This window comes from Schistocerca americana, chromosome X (genome assembly GCF_021461395.2).
Source record: "Schistocerca americana isolate TAMUIC-IGC-003095 chromosome X, iqSchAmer2.1, whole genome shotgun sequence".
NCBI classification, from domain to species: Eukaryota; Metazoa; Arthropoda; class Insecta; order Orthoptera; family Acrididae; genus Schistocerca; species Schistocerca americana.
This window is the reverse complement of record NC_060130.1, coordinates 1,005,861,179-1,005,880,399: the sequence shown is the minus strand read 5'-3', so window position 1 is coordinate 1,005,880,399 and position 19,221 is coordinate 1,005,861,179.

The following is a 19,221-nucleotide window of genomic DNA, read 5'->3' as shown; positions in this document are numbered from 1 at the left end:
TATTTCAGATTATTTGCGAAACTAAAAGAGCTAAGCAACAGGTAGTTACCGAACTTGTGGACACACAGAATGAAACATTCAGTACCCAGGACCCTATGACTGATGACCACAGATGTTAAGTCCCATAGTGCTCAGAGCCAACCCAGGACCCTATCAAGGATTGTATTGTAAACCATTTTACTGTGCTTTTCGCAGAACCGGAAACAAGTGACAACGCACAACGTAATATTCTGGAAAACTGTTACCCCGACAGACAACGTGAGATTAAAGTACGTATAACGTCCGTGGAAATAGAAAAAAAATAACTGCCGATGCCCTCAAACAAAAAGCGGCTGGCTTTCATGGGTTTCCAATTGAAATTTATGCTCATTACTGGCACACAATTGGCGCAGAACTTAGAAGGAAGTTCAAACAATCACTTTCAAACCAGTTTTTTCCTCAACAGTTCACAGAAGCCTTAGCACTGCTTACACCAGAAAAACCTCGTTCAACCACATTGCTAAAGTTTCGAATGATCACGCTGTTGAATTCAGATTGTATATTATTCACGCGCACAGTGGATCAAACGCATACTCCCGAAAGTGACTGGACATTTTCGGACCAGTGCTGTAACCGGACTCTCAATGATAGCTACACTAACAGAGCACAGAGACATTACGTACCTCACGTGGAATTGAAAGACGAAAGCAGTCTTAACATTTCTTGATTTTCATAAGGCGTTCCATCGGTTACACTGCGATCTCTCGCTCAAAATGTTGAAACGTTTGGGCTGGCTCTGAGCACTATGGGACTTAACATCTATGGTCATCAGTCCCCCAGAACTTAGATCTACTTAAACCTAACTAACCTAAGGACATCACATAACACCCAGTCATCACGAGGCAGAGAAAATCCCTGACCCCGCCGGGAATCAAACCTGGGAACCCGGGCGCGGGAAGCGAGAACGCTACCGCACGACCACGAGCTGCGGACTGAAACGTTTGGGTTTTAACAACGCCTTTCAGCAAATAATAAAGAAAAGTATATATGGTACACACACAGAATGCAAAGTTAATGGACAATTAACGCGGCCTATTAATATAAACGTGGCGATAAGACAGGGATGCCCGCTCTCTACGACCTTATATGCAATTTTCGTACAGGCATTTTTTTTTTAATTCTAGCTATAATTGACAAGTTTGCGTATTTTCGACAACAAAACTTTCTTCTCGCCGCTGTAGACACCATTATAGTATTCACCAACAACCAAGACGTACAGAAGGCACGCTATTACATCACTGCCACTGGAGCCCAGTTAAAAACAAATAAATCTCAGTTCGTATTATTAGTGAAGCGCCATTACATTTAAACCAGATGTCTGCAAAATACAGACGCAAGAAAATAATTCGGCATGACTGTCGCGGCAAACCCCAAGTTGATGCTTAGGCGCAGTTGTGAAGAGCTCCCCGTAGTACGCACCGCATCCAAAGAACATGTTGGTAGGAATTTAGATCACATAAGGGAAATACAACTGATGAATAGTTATATACATAATAAAATGTATCAAATCGCAACAACCTAACTGATACCTAATGAAGTTGCTTAACGTGTTCTAGCTCGTGCGAACTGGTACATTTGGAGGGAAAGATTTTTAAATCACCCTTCCAAAAACGGTGTTACTATGCTACCAAGCAGGATTAGCACTCAAGGACATACATTCACGAAAAATCAACTGGGAATTGAGCTACGTTCAAGCAATACATTTTCAGTAAGGTCAAACTTTACAGAGCGCCTACTATGGCTCAGGAACGGAACCGTATAGGACGTAAATAGCCATGCAATGACTGGACAAAAATGTGGAAAAATATCCTCAATCCGATGCTGGAAACTAGGAAAAGTGCATTATGTTATGATATCGTCAATGATACGATCCCTGTGGAAGAAAACGTCCATAAAATAAAGGTTTGGAGCCGAGTGGAAGGCTTAAACCAGAGGCTCAGACGCTTCTGCGGAGATCTGGGGTGCAAATTTCTCGACCTCCGCTATCGGGTGGAGAAATGTAGGGTCCCCCTGAATAGGTCAGGCGTGCACTACACGCAGGAAGCGGCTACAAGGGTAGCGGAGTACGCGTGGAGTGCACATGTGGGTTTTTTAGGTTAGAGAATTCCCTCCTACGGCCGACAGGACGCCCCCTGAGACGCGGCAAGTTAGTAGTAGGCAAAATGCAACAGGGAATAACAATATTAATGTGCTAATAGTAAACTGCAGGAGCGTCTATAGAAAGGTTCCACAACTGCTCTCATTAATAAACGGTCACAATGCCCTCATAATACTACGGACAGAACGTCGGCTGAAACCAGATGCAAACAGTAATGAAATTCTAAACTCAGATTGGAATGTGTACCGCAGAGACAGGCTGGGCAGTGAAAGGGGAGGCGTGTTTATAGCGATAATAAGTGCTATAGTATCGAAGGAAATTGACGGAGATCCGAAATGTGAAATAATTTGGTTGAAGGTCACGGTTAGAGCAGGCTTAGAGATGGTAATTGGATGTCTCTATAGGCACCCTGGCTCAGCAGCTGTTGTGGCTGAGCACCTGAAGGATAATTTGGAAAATATTTCGAGTAGATTTCCCCACCATGTTATAGCTCTGGGTGGAGATTTTATTTTGCCGGATATAGACTGGGAGACTCAAACGTTCATAACGGGTGGCAGGGACAAAGAATCCAGTGAATTTTTTTAAGTGCTTTATCTGAAAACTACCTTGAGCAGTTAAACAGAGAACCGACTCGTGGCGATAACATATTACACCTTCTGGTGTCAAGCAGACCCGAAATATTTGAAACAGTTAACGCAGAACAGGGAATCAGCGATCATAAACCGGTTACTGCATCGATGATTTCAGCCGTAAATAGAAATATTAAAAAAAGTAGGAAGATTTTTCTGTTTAGCAAAAGTGACAAAAAGCAGATTTCAGAGTACCTGATGGTTCAACATAATAGTTTTGTCTCAAGTACAGATAGTGTTGAGGATCAGTGGACAAAGTTCATAACCATCTTCCAATATGTATTAGATGAGTACGTGCCAAGCAAGATCGTAAGACATGGAAAAGAGCCACCGTGGTACAACAACCGAGTTAGAAAACTGCTGCGGAAGCAAAGGGAACTTCACAGCAAACATAAACATAGCCAAAGCCTTACAGACAAACAAAAACTACGCGAAGCGAAATGTAGTGTGGGGAGGGCTACGCGAGAGGCGTTCAATGAATTCGAAAGTAAAGTTCTATGTACTGACTTGGCAGAAAATCCTAAGAAATTTTGGTCTTACGTCAAAGTGGTAGGTGGATCAAAACAAAATGTCCAGACACTCTGTGACCAAAATGGTAGTGAAACAGAGGATGACAGACTAAACGCCGAAATACTAAATGTCTTTTTCCAAAGCTGTTTCACAGAGGAAGACTGCACTGTAGTTCCTTCTCTAGATGGTCGCACAGATGACAAAATGGTAGATATCGAAATAGACGACACAGTGATAGAGAAACAATTAAAATCGCTCAAAAGAAGGAAGGCCGCTGGACCTGAGGGGATACCAGTTCGATTTTACACAGAGTACGCGAAGGAACTTGCCCCCCATCTTGCAGCGGTGTACCGTAGGTCTCTAGAAGAGCGTAGCGTTCCAAAGGATTGGAACAGGGCACAGGTCATACCCGTATTCAGTAAGGGACGTCGAACAGATGTGCAGAACTATAGACGTATTATGATCGAGTATAATAACTTTATGGAGACTATAAATTTACTCTGTAGGAATCAGCATGGGTTTCGACAAAGACGGTCGTGTGAAACCCAGCTCGCGCTATTCGTCCACGAGACTCAGAGGGCCATAGACACGGGTTCACAGGTAGATGCCGTGTTTCTTGACTTTCGCAAGGCGTTCGATGCAGTTCCCCACAGTCGTTTAATGAACAAAGTAAGAGCATATGGACTATCAGACCAATTGTGTGATTGGATTAAAGAGTTCCTAGATAACAGAACGCAGCATGTCATTCTCAATGTAGAGAAGTCTTCCGAAGTAAGAGTGATTTCAGGTGTGCCGCAGGGGAGTGTCGTAGGACCGTTGCTATTCACAATATACATAAATGACCTTGTTAATGACGTCGGAAGTTCACTGAGGCTTTTTGCGGGTGATGCTGTGGTATATCGAGTGGTTGTAACAATGGAAAATTGTACTGAAATGCAGGAGGATCTGCAGCGAATTGACGCATGGTGCATGTAATGGCAGTTGAATCTCAATGTAGACAAGTGTAATGTGCTGCGAATACATAGAAAGAAACATCCCTTACCATTTAGCTACAATGTAGCAGGTCAGCAACTGGAAGCAGCTAATTCCATAAATTATCTGGGAGTACGCATTAGGAGTGATTTAAAATTGAATGATCATATAAAGTTGGTCGTCGGTAAAGCAGATACCAGACTGAGATTCATTGGAAGAATCCTAAGGAAATGCAATCCGAAAACAAAGGAAGTAGGTTACAGTACGCTTGTTCGCCCACTGCTTGAATACTGCTCACCGGTGTGGGATCCGTACCAGATAGGTTTGATAGAAGAGAGAGAGAAGGACCAACGGAGAGCAGCACGCTTCGTTACAGGATCATTTAGTAATCGCGAAAGCGTTACGGAGATGATAGATAAACTCCAGTGGAAGACTCTGCAGGAGAGACGCTCAGTAGCTCGGTACGGACTTTTGTTGAAGTTTCGAGAACATAGCTTCACCGAGGAGTCAAGCAGCATATTGCTCCCTCCTACGTATGTCTCGCGAAGAGACCATGAGGATAAAATCAGAGAGATTAGAGCCTACACAGAGGCATACCGACAATCCATCTTTCCACGAACAATACGAGACTGGAATAGAAGGGAGAACCGATAGAGGTATTCAAGGTACCCTCCGCCATACACCGTCATGTGGCTTATGGAGTATGGATGTAGATGTAGAGGTAGAGGTAACACACATTCCGTACTACATGCAACGTCTCGTTGTAGACACCGTTGCTCATACATTGATCTGCAGAAAGCAAAGAGAAATTTGGAGCTGGACGAGGAGAAAGCTTGCAGTACTGAACAGGGAAACAGCATCAATGATAGAAAGAATGCATCTAACAAACTCAGACCATCATCGGTACCCGAAGCAAAGAAACAACAATTACATTTGGCTCCTTGGTGATCTCCAAAACATCAGTTTCCCTGCAGGTCTATTTATTGTCACTCACGGCCCAGCATAAAATTATAAGGACACACAGGCATTACAGGAAACTCTTCCAGAACTGTCTAATAGCTAATATTTCTTCGGAGTAAGCATCTCAAACACTCACTTAACTATCAATACGTAATACTGAGCGGTGTGCCGAGTCCTTTGGCACTCTGAACGTTATAGGTAGTACTGTATGTGCTCATGAAATTTATCGTTGCTGGAACTAAAACACTGAGGCACCTTACTGATTCATTGTCATAGGCCTATTGCACCAATACACAGATTTGTCTGCTTTTTTAATTATCTTAATTGCTTTAGCTTTAAATTTTCAGTTTTAGCCTGTGGGCTAGGCTATGCAGCCTCGAGGCGATGGAACGACGAAGACACTTGCGTACGTGCATCATTTTTCTTTGTTTTTAACTTTAGGTTGAGAGGTCGAAAGATACCCACGTCATCAGGCTAAATACTGTTACCTAATGAAGCCTTCACATTGCGGAAAACACATCCTGTTTCACCAGAGGTGGATTTAATTCACAAATACAGAAAAAGAGCCGACCGCTGTGACCGAGCTGTTCCTCGTGCTTCAGTCCGGAACCGCGCTGCTGCTACGGTCGCAGGTTCGAATCCCGCCTCGGGCATGGATATGTGTGATGTCCTTAGGTTTGTTAGATTTAAGAAGTTCTAAATCTAGGGGACTGATGACCTCAGATGTTAAGTCCCATAGTGCTCAGAGCCATTTGAACCATTTTTTGAACAGTAAAAGAACTTTTTCCGTTTGCAGTTATTTTATGTTATCATTCTCTTCAACCACAGGGAAGACATTATTTTAGTTCTGGGAAAATGTTTCTTCATGAAAAATTTTGAACTTCGGTTATTTAGAAGACACGATGTACATTTTCAACAAGTGTTGCGGTAGGAAATAAGAAGACTGTCGTGTATGTAGAAGACATTCATACTTACATAATGAAAATATTTTAATCCTATAGTGCAAATTATACGGCAGGAGAAATACTTTCACATTCGTTAATATAGCATACGAAGCTAGCCGAAGAATTCAATTAAGGAGACCTATTGGCACGGGCTAGACGGGGAGGTCTGCAGGAAATAAATTGCAGTGTGTACAGTTTACTTTGGAATACTCGAGTTCAACAGTACGGTTTCAGGTGTAGGTATATTTTGTTCTAATTCTGGTCTGCCCAATAATTCTGTAGAATACTGCTTATTAAACGATGCGCTTTGAACATGAGAATTATTGGCCAAACACGTCGCAAATATTCACAGTCAGTTAGAAATATGAGGACTGTTCAAAAAATTCCGGAACATTCGTAATTTAGTGTCAGTGGTGTGTTGGAGTGAAATGCGGTTGATAACCCCTTCACACACCTGTGTTTAATGGTAACTGCCGGAAGTTTCATTGTTGAATGTCTGTTAGTTGTTCTTCAGTGCTTTAGTGAGTAGAACGTTGTGTCACATATTTCACGAATTTCGAGATGTCTGCATTAAATTTTACGTGAAACTCAAGAAAACCTTTACAGAGGCACACCAAATGATGCAGAAATCATACGGTGATGAGCGCTTCAGTCGTACTCGGTGTTTAGAATGGTTCACACGATTAAAAAATGGACTAACGGAAGTTAAAGACGACCCTCGTCCAGGACGCCCTTCGACGCCTACAGACGACGCTTCTATCAGAACGTAAATGGAAATGTGCGTGCCAATCGAAGACCGACTGTCCGAGAGACTGCAGAAGAATGTAACATCTCAGTTGTATCAAGTCACGAAATGCTGAAAATCCTGACACAGCATTTTAAAATGCATCGTGTTGCCGCTACGTTCGTCCCTCGGCTCATGAGTCAAGGTCGCAAAGACCTTCGCCTCGCAGTCTGTGAAGAGCTTTTGTATCGCACAAATGAGAAGGAGATGCTCCTTAAGAGAATCGTAATTGGTGATGAGACGTGGGTCTATGGTTACGATGTTGAGACAGAGGTTTAATCTCCACAATAGGATCTCTGAGACAAAGCTCGTCAGGTCAGCTCAAATGTCGCAGCCATACTCATAGTTTTCTTTGACTCTGAAGGATTAGTTCATCACGAATTCGTACCACAGGGACAAACTGTGAAACGATGGTACCATCGGGATGTGTTGCGACATCTGAGAGAAAATTTGAGAAGGAAACGGCCTGAAACGTGGCGCAACAATTCGTGGCTAGCATCACGGTAACGCATTCGCAAATTCATCCCTGTTGGTGCACGACTATCGAGCAAAAAACCAAATCACTGTGCTGCCTCATCCTTCGTACTCTCCAGACCCGGCCCCTACGAACTTTTTTGTTTTCATTTCCAAAGTTGAAAACCCCGCTGAAAGGACGCAGAACTGAAACGATAGACGAGATAAAAGAAAGTTTGCAGACGTCGCTCTGCGCGATCCAGCAACAGGAAGTCTAAATGTCGTTGGGAGCGGTGTATCAATAGTGGAGAAGAGTATTTCGAAGGAGACCATGCACATAAGTAAAAGTAAGCGTATAAAATTTTGTGGACAAAGTTCCGGAATTTTTTTAACAGACCTCGTAAATTACCCGTAATTTGACATAAATAGCTACAACACTTACCAGTGTGGACATGTTAACCATACATTCTACACTGACGAAAGAAAATCTCAGTACCAATAAGGACTTGTGCGAAAGTTGGTAGGCGTTTTCTACGTCTGAAAGACGACGTGTATTCAAATTTTGTGCCAGTCACATAAGAATGGCGCTAGTAGGGCCACTATGAGGATGCAAATCAGGTTTTCTTTAAATACACGCTGTAACGGTCGTGAGCATTAGTTACCTTTGAAATTGGACGTAATGAGTCGATGTTAGTGAAGAGTGTCGTTAAGGCGACAAAGACGCCATTAGCAACACCTCACTGAGTCCGAACGAAGCATGTAGCCCCCAGTACACGATTGCTGGCAGCGATGGTCGCGAGAATGTACGATCGCAGGAATACCAGGCTTAGGGCGGTCACGTGGCACTGCCGAGAGGGAAGACCACAGTGTCCGACTTACGGCTGTGGCGCATCGTACTGCACCTGCAGCAGCGGGTGGCACCACAGTGACACAACCAACTGTTACAAATCGATTACACAGGGGCAGCTCGGAGCCAGACGCCGTGTAGTGTGACCCCAAACCAGCGACTTCAGTGGTGTCACGCAAGAGCTTATTGGAGGGCAGGGTGGAAGTGTGTATGGTTCTGCCTCGGTGATAGTCGGTTATAAGGAGGCCAGCTGAGGGCCTGCAAGCAAGCTGTCTGAGTGCTACACGCACTGGCCCTACAGCACCACCACTCTCCTAGTTATCCCACGCACCGTCACTGCAAGTTTGTACGTCAGCCTGGTGATTCGACCTGTTTCGCTGCGATTCGTGGACAGCATTCAAGAGGGTGCTTTACAAGAGGAGAACACTCGCCCTCATACCGCTGTTGTAACCCAACATGCTCTACAGAGTGCCGACATGTTGCCTTGGCCTGCTCGATCACCAGACCTGTCTCCAATTGCGCACACGTGGGACATCATCGGAGGACAACACCAGCGTCTTCCACAAACGGTACGTTTGCATCCGTGCATTCGGCGTTCTATTGATTACAGCGGTATACCAGCATTTCATATTTGCAAAGGCGTATCTCGCGCTTACGTTAATCTGTAATCTTGGAAAAATATGTTACTTTACAAGTTTATTCCCGAAATTTTGTCACTATACGTTAATTATTTTTTGGGGGTTGTGACTTTTTCCGTCAGTGGATAATTAGTAAGAGCGACCAAGTCTTCAAAAGTGGAATAATAAACATTATTATACTGTCATTTCTGTGTTAATATTAAAGAAGTGCTCGTGTTATGTTTAAGCTTTCTGTAATTTTTGTGAAACGATTAAAAAGCCAGACCCCATATAAAGCAGTCTAACATCAGAAAAACTACTACACCTAGACCCGCGAATCGGACTCTCGAACTCGTGTATTCTAACACAAAACTTTACCCCACGTTACTTACTGGGCAACACAGTTATTGAGTACAGAATGAAGATACTTGTCGCACACACGATTAGAATGTTGATGACTTCCTTCCAGGTCCATCTTCTACCGAAAAGAGACGAAATTTTGAGACAGTTTTTTATTGCGAGTCTGGTGTCACGGTGTTACCGATATCGGTTAATTCCGTCAACCACCGACATCGACCGAAGTACACTGATCTTTTCAAATCAGAACGCCTTCACCTCATATATTCCTGAAGTTCGTCTGGTTATTCCAGTAACTGAGGACAGAGTGTACTGTACGTGCTACGTTCTCTTCGAGACGGATTAAGCTTGTTCGCACGCATTCAGCTTCTTTTTAATAGCAAGACCACAGTGTAGTAGTTCTCTCCAATCACAGAAGCGACGTGGTATCCATCCCACTCTAGGAGGTTAAAATGTAGCATATTCCATACACGAAATGAATTCTAACGGAGCTTACCGTAACCTCCGTGACTCCGCCAAAAGCCGACATAGGGGATCGAATGCACCTCTGAGCACGCTGTAGGCCAACGCTATCGGGCGACCTCTGGCGACGCCGTCTAACAACTGCTGTTGTGTCACTGAAAACGCCGCCTTAGCAGGCCAGGGAGCGCTTTATGTCTTCCGAGTACGCCAATTTTGGTTAAGCCTGCATATTGTAAGGAGTAATCACCTGTAACTCTCGAGTGAGACAGTCTCGAAGCTATTTTTGTATCTGTTGATTTCGGCCCCCTTAGGAACGACATGTTTTGTTCCGTCTGCTGGTTATTTATTTAGCGTATGGATACCATGTCATCACACAAGAAAACATTTCTTATTTACAATACATATATAGATATTTAACAAAATCATAGGTGTATGTTAATTAAATTTGTAGTATTTACAAAGCACAGAAGGACACCGACGTATACCCAAATGCTGAAAATACACAAGTTATCAACAGGAACTGCCACAGATCGTACATATAATATGCTGAACAGTTTGTCGTTCTGTAGCATACTGACTGATGGGTGATGCTCTTAGTCCCCATTTGTATACTGAGTCAGCGCATCTTCCATTATATCTCCTTATTCTGTTGAGGGCAGAACAGATCTTGCGATGCTCTTCATAATCTGGTGTACTGAACGAGATGCAGAGCATCTTCAGCAGTTCTGCGGAAGCGTTGCTCTACCATATTTCTGTCAGTCTGTCTTGTTGTTTCACCGCTGTCCATGAAAAATTTTACACGTTGTAGATCTAGATGATGGAGGCGAAGTCTGATTTTACTGGGTGCAGGAATGTCCTTGTGTACAGAGAGGCAAGGATCACTAGCTATTTTTGTAAACTCCCGCTTGCAAATAGAACATAGCTGCAAAAATGGGTTAGCTATATGACTGAGAAGAGGCAAGCTGAAGGTCTGACTGTTTCTGATTGTTCTTAAGGTGATATTCGTAGACTGGTTGTGCTATTTATCGAAAAGCCTGGTGTATGGGCTGTTGATCCACACTGCAGAGGATACACCAAACGAAGAACAGATATTCTTAGTGTTGGAGCTTCGTGCCACGAAGTTTCTGCAAGTTGTTGTTTCTTGACTTCATCTGAGTGGCAGTTTTCATCAAGTGCTGTTTAAAGGTGAGCGTCCTCCGAAGACTGACTCCTACATGACGTGCACGTTTGTTATGGCTCAGCTGTTTCCCTTGCTATGTCTTTGTTTCCTTGTTTGCGATCTTCTTCTTAAGGTGCAAGAAGGTGACTTCTATATTGGCAGCACTTGGGTGTAACCTCCACTCACAGAATTATTTGCCTACAATTTGTAGGTCTTCAGCCAAGACAGACGCTCAAATCTCTGCGGCTCGAAGCAACAGCCAAATCGTCAGCATATTCGAATTTCCTTGACGTTGTCATAGCCATGTCTGCTATATACAGGGAAAACAGGAGAGAAGCTAATACTGATCTCTGTGGAAGGCAATTATTAAGCTAAATTAGAGGGCTAATCTTGTAACCCATTATAACTTGGAAAGAGTCTATTGCTTAACATAACATTAATGTGGTGTCCTGTTTTAGGACATGATATGACTCGTAAAACTTGGAATAGTGTTCCTTGCCTCCACACAGTTTTTTTAAAGATCTATAAACACAGTTGAGATCTTTTGTTTGTTTTGGAATCCTGCTTCAACAGCCGTGCGGAGTGGCCACGCGGTCTGAGGCTACATGTCGCGGACTGCGCGGCCCCTCCCGCCGGAGGTTTGAGTCCTCCTTCGGGAATGTGTGTGTGTCGTTCTTAGCATAAGTTAGTTTACGTTAGTTTAGGTTCTGTGTAAGTCTAGGGCCCGATGACCCCAGCAGGTTGGTCCCTTAGAAATTCACACACATTTGAACATTCTGCTTCAAAGAAGTTCATGAAATATATTCGCCAATTGCGAATACGGTACCAAAAAGCTATACAATTTGCTGGAAGCACATTGCAAGATACCACCTCGTGTAGGAGGGAGAAAGAGGTGTAAATTTTGATTTAAATTCTATAAATGAAATGCAAGGAGTGCTGTTCAACATATAAGTGGTTTATTCAGTGAAACTGCATTAAACGGCACATGCAATAATTATTGAAATTTTATCAAATTCATTTAAGAATCACTCACAAATTATTCAAATAATGATAAACGAAAATAAAAAAATTGGGTCGCCAGATACTGTAGAAAGCATCAAATAAAAAAACAACAAATAGAATTGAATTGGCACAAAGAGCTCACAACAAGTGAATTATATAAGGTGCCTGTCCTGGTATTTGCCTTTTAACATGAGCATTGTATGACTTCATTCTAATTTAACATATAAATAAATTACGCGAGACGGGTTGACCTGGTGTATTAAATGAGGAAGGAATAAAAAAAAAAAAAAAAAACAGCTGAACATATGACTCTCTTAACGGGCAAACGGTGAATACTGTGCCTTGCGTCTGTATGAGCATCTATCACATTGAAAAGAAATTGAAGAAAGCCAAAGTAGAATGCGCAGCTAGGAAAGCGGGCGTTTTGTGTATTACCATGTTCATAGCGCGGTCGGCGTGGCGGGGGAGTTGGCTGATTGCGTGCGGCTGCATCAAGACTCCGCCGGCGACGTAGTTGATAGTGTCTAACATGCCCTACGCTGAAAATAGTGACCGAAACCTGCTACTGGAAGTTATCATTACTGGACGACGGTATGCGTCCATCTGCAAGTGAAAACCTACGTGAAACTGCATTAAACAAAGTTCAAAACTGTTCTGACAGTACTACCGTCATCGGACACGTAGTAAATCAAAATGATCCTGAGTTAAGCTCTTGATAACGCGCACAGTGAGTGAAGCTCGCTTACTTGGATCTAACAAACTTTGCTCTCTACGCTGTTTGCGACGAATGCAAAGTGCACTGTCTCATGACAAGCGATAAGAGAATCGTTGCGACATATCGGAAGCAATATTCGGGATCCCCATACTAGTGCGCTCCTCGCACCTGGAGAGAGAGAGCCGCTCCCCTCCTGCGTCTTGTCTCCGCCCTTCCGCAAATTACATAGCTCGTACTATTTTTCAAAGCGAACGTTAGATTCTTGCCAATGAAGAAGTCCCTTTCAAAATTTCCTCCCTCCTTGCCGCCGCATTCCGCGAGAAAAAGAGAGCCATACTCTGTGTGAGACAGATAAACCAAGACTTCTCCCTTTGAGTATTGGCGCTACGTCCCCAGGTGTTCTGCTCGCGGGAAACGGCCAACATTCCCCGGCCCACTTGAGATTCTTGCACACCTAAGTCGTGCTGTTGCTATTCAACTCGACGCTCTATCCGCGTTACATAGAATCGTGACAAAACTGTTTTTCGCTCGAAGTTTGTAGTTTCCGCTGCCTCGGGCTCACGTGCGATTGTCCACGTCTTCCCCTGGCAGCGTGCTGACATATGCAGCGTCTTCGCCTGTCGCTAATCCTCTGGTGGCCTGCCCTCTGTGAAGCGTGCCGACATAGGCGCGCGACCGCCGTTCGCCCGTGGGCGCACTACCTGTGTCCACCTGGTCGCCGGGCTTCCCAGCTTGGAACGCATCAGAAGAATTCCTTTCATACACAAAGTGTACCAAATTTGAAAAGAGAAGGATCATAGCCCATTACCGATGCTTAATGACACACTTCATATATTGCAATAAACTAATGACTGATTTTAAAAGCAATTATCTCCTTTAATTATAAACATGGAAAGCTTGGACGCTTTTCAACATGAAAATTTGTACTGGACAGGGACTCGAACCATGATTTCTCGCTTGTTGGTTGGTTGGCTTGGGGAAGGAGACCAGACAGCGTGGTCATCGGTCTCATCGGATTAGGGATGGATGGGGAAGGAAGTCGGCCGTGCCCTTTCAGAGGAACCATCCCGGCATTTGCCTGGAGTGATTTAGGGAAATCACGGAAAACCTAAATCAGGATGGCCGGACGCCGGATTGAACCGTCGTCCTTCCGAATGCGAGTCCAGTGTCTAACTTTCTCGCTTGTCGCGAACAGTTGCGTTAACCACCTTTTTTTTTAATTTTTTATTTTTTTTACCGCTGCAGGAGCAGGACGACGGGTAGGGCAGGGGTCGACACCCGGAGCCTGCCCATCCCGCCGCCACGCCCAAGCAACGTGTTAGAGTTCGAGGATCGAAGGATCAGGAAGAGGATGTAGTGGGTTTGTCGATGTTGTTTTATTTATTTATTTCTTTAATTTTTAGAACATTTTTAATTTTTTTTGTATTGTATTTAGAGATTTATTTTTGTTTCATTACAAAGAAAGATCCTACAACTGCTGAGCGTCTTCTCGTCTGGTAGGAGGGGTTCCCCCTATTCCGTCCGTAGAGGATCAATATTGTCCAGGATTCTTCTTCATTTTCAGCGTCTCCTACCCGGAACGCCCCAGTGAGCAGGAGGATCCGCAAATAATGAACCTAAATAATTTGCGAAACGAGTTCTGTACTTCAGGTGGCCGCTGAAAGCTGCATGTGTCGTCATCAATAGGGACCAAAAGTCGAGTGTGCCTTTGGGAGCATCGCAAAATATGTAGTAAACGGCCATCCCTTTTAGCCAGTTAAAGGCGTTCGTTCTGGTTGATGAAAAGTATACGCCGTCGGGGCGCAATACATCATCAGGGGAGATAGACTCCGGCAATCGCCGCAGGAGTAACCCCAGCATGCGCTGCGTCAGTAGCCAGCACTCGCTGGTCGCGGCACACGTCAGACGGTGTGCACCCGACTCAGCGACTGAGCATGTCTGATACAAGGGGTCGTCCGTCAGATGTATGGAATGTAGCCTCTGACGAGTAGCTAACTTCCCATTCACAACCACGTACCACAATGAACGCACCGTCGTAGGTAGAAAAGGCGTGTGTACCGCTCGCCACACCGTGTTCCAGGCAACTTCAGGATTTCTGTGGGCGACCGTATTTACAGGTTGCTGCTGTTGATAGAGGCGATAAGTCTTTTGTACTGGGCTTCCCTGTCGTCGGAAGTTCTGACCGTAAGTAGCTGAAGTCAATCAAGAACTCTCTGATGTGGGTGAGTGCCGGTGAAATGTGTCCTACAGAAACCGGGGGATGCAGAGTGTGTGGTGACACTTCCGCTATCAGGGTGCCCGTCGGAGTGGCGTGGGCAGAGGTCCACGTGCGACGCATAGTGTTGAGATAAAGCGATCGCGCACGGTTATATACAGGAATTAAACCGATACCGCCCGCCCGCTGCGGCAGTGTCAGCGTGGCGTATCGGACTTTAAAAACAAGGCCGGCGCTTACGAAATGTCCATATGCTGTTTGAAGTCTGTCGGCCATCGTAGCCGTCAAGGGAAGGAAATGCGCAAAATAGTTCAGTTTGGAGACAAGATAGGTGTTGACATAACGTGTTCTGAGAAGCTCATCCAAGCGACGCAGCTTGTTGTCCTGCAGCAGAGCACGTGTCTGGTGTAGGAGCCGGCGATACGTAGCCGCCGCCGTGCGGCGGACATTGCTATAGAATTGCACTCCTAAACACTTGCGTACGGGCACTTTGTCAAAGGGTACCGCCGTTGTGTGGGAAAGCCCCCTCCGACATCCATGTCTTTGTCTTCTTCACGTTGATGACGCTCCCAGCGACCGCCCCGTACTGGCGCAGCCACTGTAGCGCCATATGCTTTTCATCCTCTGATCTGGCCAGGAACACCACGTCATCGGCGAATGCACCACAACGAAAGGTCACGTCCCGCAAGGAGATACCAGTTAATCGCTGCCGTAGACCATGTAAAGCTGGTTCAAGCGCTGCAGCAAATAATATACCCGACATGGGGAAACCTTGTCGCACTGACCGTCCAACAACAATGTGACCAGACTGATAACCGTTGACCATCATGCGGGAGCGCGCTCCGTGGACCAGTCGAAGGACCACCTGTGCAGACTCCGGAGAGAAGCCCATGTGTTGCAAAACTGCGCGTAAGAAACCGTGGTCGACGTGCTCGAATGCGTGGTCAAAATCCACGGCGACAAGGGCGCCTCGTATTTTGCAGGCCGCCGTCAAAGCAAATACGTCGCGGTATGCTCCTAACGCCGTATGAATGTTGCTGACACCACCTAAACATGTCTGATCGGTGTGGATGGCTTTCCCGATAGCGGTGTGGAGACGCGCCCGGAGGATACGGGCGAAGATCTTGTAGTCGTTGTTGAGGAGTGTGAGTGGGCGAAAATCCTGCCACCTACAACCACCATTCTGTTTCGGTACTGGGATCAAGATGCCTTCTGTGAATTCTGTGGGGACAGTGAAATCAGGGCGGATCAGGTCTTGAAACATTTGGAGCCACTGGTCGCCCATATGGTCGTAAAAACTGCGGTAGAATTCCAGGGGTAAACCGTTCGGTCCAGGCGACTTGTTCGGTGCTCCACGTGCCAAGGCCGATGTCAGCTCGTCGGGTGTAATGGGCAACAGCAGAGTATCATCGGGTGCCACGTCCCTAGGGGCGCACGGATGCGGACACCTTCTAGCTGCTCTGTCCTGATGCGAAGTAGACGAGCTTTGATGCGTTGTACGGACATCTGACGTTAGGGAGACGGCGGTTGCGTCGCTAGCTCACGTAATGCTGTATAGTAAAATTCCGATGCCTTTTGCCAGTTCGATCTGTCACGCCCGTAGGCCATCAAAGTCTTTTGCAGTGTAGGTTTGACACATCCCAGCCACCACAGCAACGTGGAAGCATACATGGGCAGGTGTCTGATACATCGACGCCACGTGTCAGTGACGGCTCGCCGACACGCTTCCTCGCGAAGCAGGCAGACGTCCAGCGCCCACGGGCCCCTGTTGCGTCTTGTGAGTTGTCGAGGTAAGGTGACAGTGCAGATGTACGCGAGATGGTCCGTGAAGGCCGTCGGCCAGAGTTCTGCATCACGGGTTGCTGTGCGGAGGGCACGCGAGACGTATATCCGGTCCAGACGACTGGCAGAATGGCTGGTAGCGTGCGTATATCCACTCTGGGTCCCATGATGTAAGAGCCATGTGTCGTGGAGCGCGAGGTCACGTATCAATGCTTGTAGAGCCGGGCATGGGACGTAATGCGGTATCTAGTCCTCGGGCCGCAGAACACTGTTAAAATCGCCGCCCACTATGTAATGGTCCATATTTGCTTGCAAAAGTGGGGCTACCTCCTCCGAATAGAAGACATGCCTGTCACCACGGTGCGAATTACCGGAGGGAGCGTAGACGTTAATGAGGCGCACTGCGCCAAGTGTGAGTGCGATGCCTCGCCCGTTCGGCAAGTACGTCACGTCCGTCGCGTCTATGCCATCTCGGAGAAGGATGGCCGTTCCTCCTGCACCATCACCTAAGGGTAGCCTGTAGGTGGTGTAGCCATATAGGTCTAAACGCAGCTATGGACGGACTTCTTGGAGAAGGGTAATGTCCAAGTCTGCCGCTCTGATCATGCCGTGTAACATGCGGGTCTTGACAGTGGCCACTTCAACCGTCCGAACACGGTTCCAGGACGCAACCAAATCTCCGTATGTCCCAATGTCTTCTTCCCATAGTGCTCGCACTATTGCATGATTCTCGCACGGGGAGGGACTTATTTATTTATCTTTTTAGGTTGCCGTGGCTTTGGCATGAAATACTTCAGTGCTGTGTCTGTAATTGACAGTGTCTCCATCAATAAAAGTTTTGAATGATAGCAGACAGGTTTTGGAAAATTTTATGGATGCTTCTGTTATACTTTGTAAAGGTTCATATACTGTGATAAGTAAAGCAATAGATCGGTAGCCTTGCGGTTTGTCATTTGATTTAAATAGATCGGTAGCCTTGCGGTTTGTCATTTGATTTATCTTATCTCTTTTCAAATCATGGAGTAGTTACCAATTTGGAGGCTATCAGTAAACAACGCTGCTAGCCAATTTTTACTGTGGATTAGTAATTTTGAATAGATGCCATCAAAACCAGGTGCCTTCACTGTTCTCATTTCTTTGATATCTCTCGTTATTTCCTCACTTCTGGATGGTCAATAATAGTCTGACTGGATTTTCAGTCTAGTTTCGGAGTCTTCAATTTCTCTTTGACCTGAATTGTATGTGATCGAATCTGAGAAATTCTAGAGGTGGCCACAATGGTATTTACTACTTTGTTAGGAGTATTAGCCTTGCCTGCTGGTAAGCTGTTCAAACATTAACATTTTGCTCGTGTGGTAGTCTTTAAAGAGATTCTCGTTGCTGCTCCTTTCCCTGTGGCAGCCCCTGATTTATATTCTATTAGCAGACATCCGTAGTATTGCTCGACGAAGCGTGTGGTGGAAAAATTACAAGGCTCTGGTGGACTCTAGCTTTTAACATATTGAACCTGCAAAGATAAAACTCTGAACATTCTTCATGTGGTCTAGAGAAGAAATGCGACATCCATCATCCAAACTGATAGGTCCTATAGCAGCTAAACAAATTCATCAGGTTAGTTCTATCGCTGTTAATAACAGTATGTTTTACAATGACGTCCACTGCGCAAGCTGTAGAAAAATTCGCACAATTGCACATAACCGTGTGATTCGTCGCAGACTAGCAGTACAAATATCTATGTAACAAAATTTCGTTGTTTGAATGTTTTCAGTACACACTTGGTGTCGAAGAGTAGCGGCTTGGTACAGTGTAACTCACAGCTCTTTTTATTCGAGACGTATGGGAATCTAGGTTCGAATACAATGATCTGCCTACGAGGAGTCTGAATTCAATATCTGAAGACAAAACAAGTAGGGATGGATGGAGTAAATGCTGTTTTACTTTAATTAAATTCAATAAATTTAATCAATTTCATTAAATTTAATAAACTAAAGGAAGAGGGAAGACTGACGAAGACGGAAGAAATCCAGAAAATACACCTGAAAACGTGGATGAATTCACTGCTTGGTAAGAGAACTGAATGAACCCTTAAAATCGAAATAAGTCGTCGTAATACACTGGTGTGCAAATCTTATGGACGAGACTAACATTCGCATAATGTCTCACGGCCAACTAACGTAGCTCGATGAAAATTGGACGTTACATAGAAAGAACTGTTACAGGATAGTACAGAAGGTTACTGAAAGAAATACGCAGACGAATAGAAATTACACTTTTACTCAAAGAAAATAATTAGGCTGACGTCACCGCTATTCATAATAGTTCAAAAACGTTCAAATGTGTGTGAATTCCTAAGGGACCAAACTGCTGAGGTCATCGGTCCCTAGACTTACACACTACTTAAACTAACTTATGCTAAGAACAACACACATACCCATGCCCGACGGAAGACCCGAACCTCCGGCGGGAGGGTCCGCGCAATCCGTGACATGGCGCCTCAAACCGCGCGGTCTCTCCGCTCGGCCATAATGGTCCCCTGGACATTACTAAAGGGGAGAGACGGTCGTTAACAGGGTGTACGACGGCAATGCACGCTCCTACGCTGGCTACGAGGCTGTATGTCAGGACGCTCCATTCCTCCACCAGTGCGGCTGACACCTGCCGGATCATCCTGCAGTA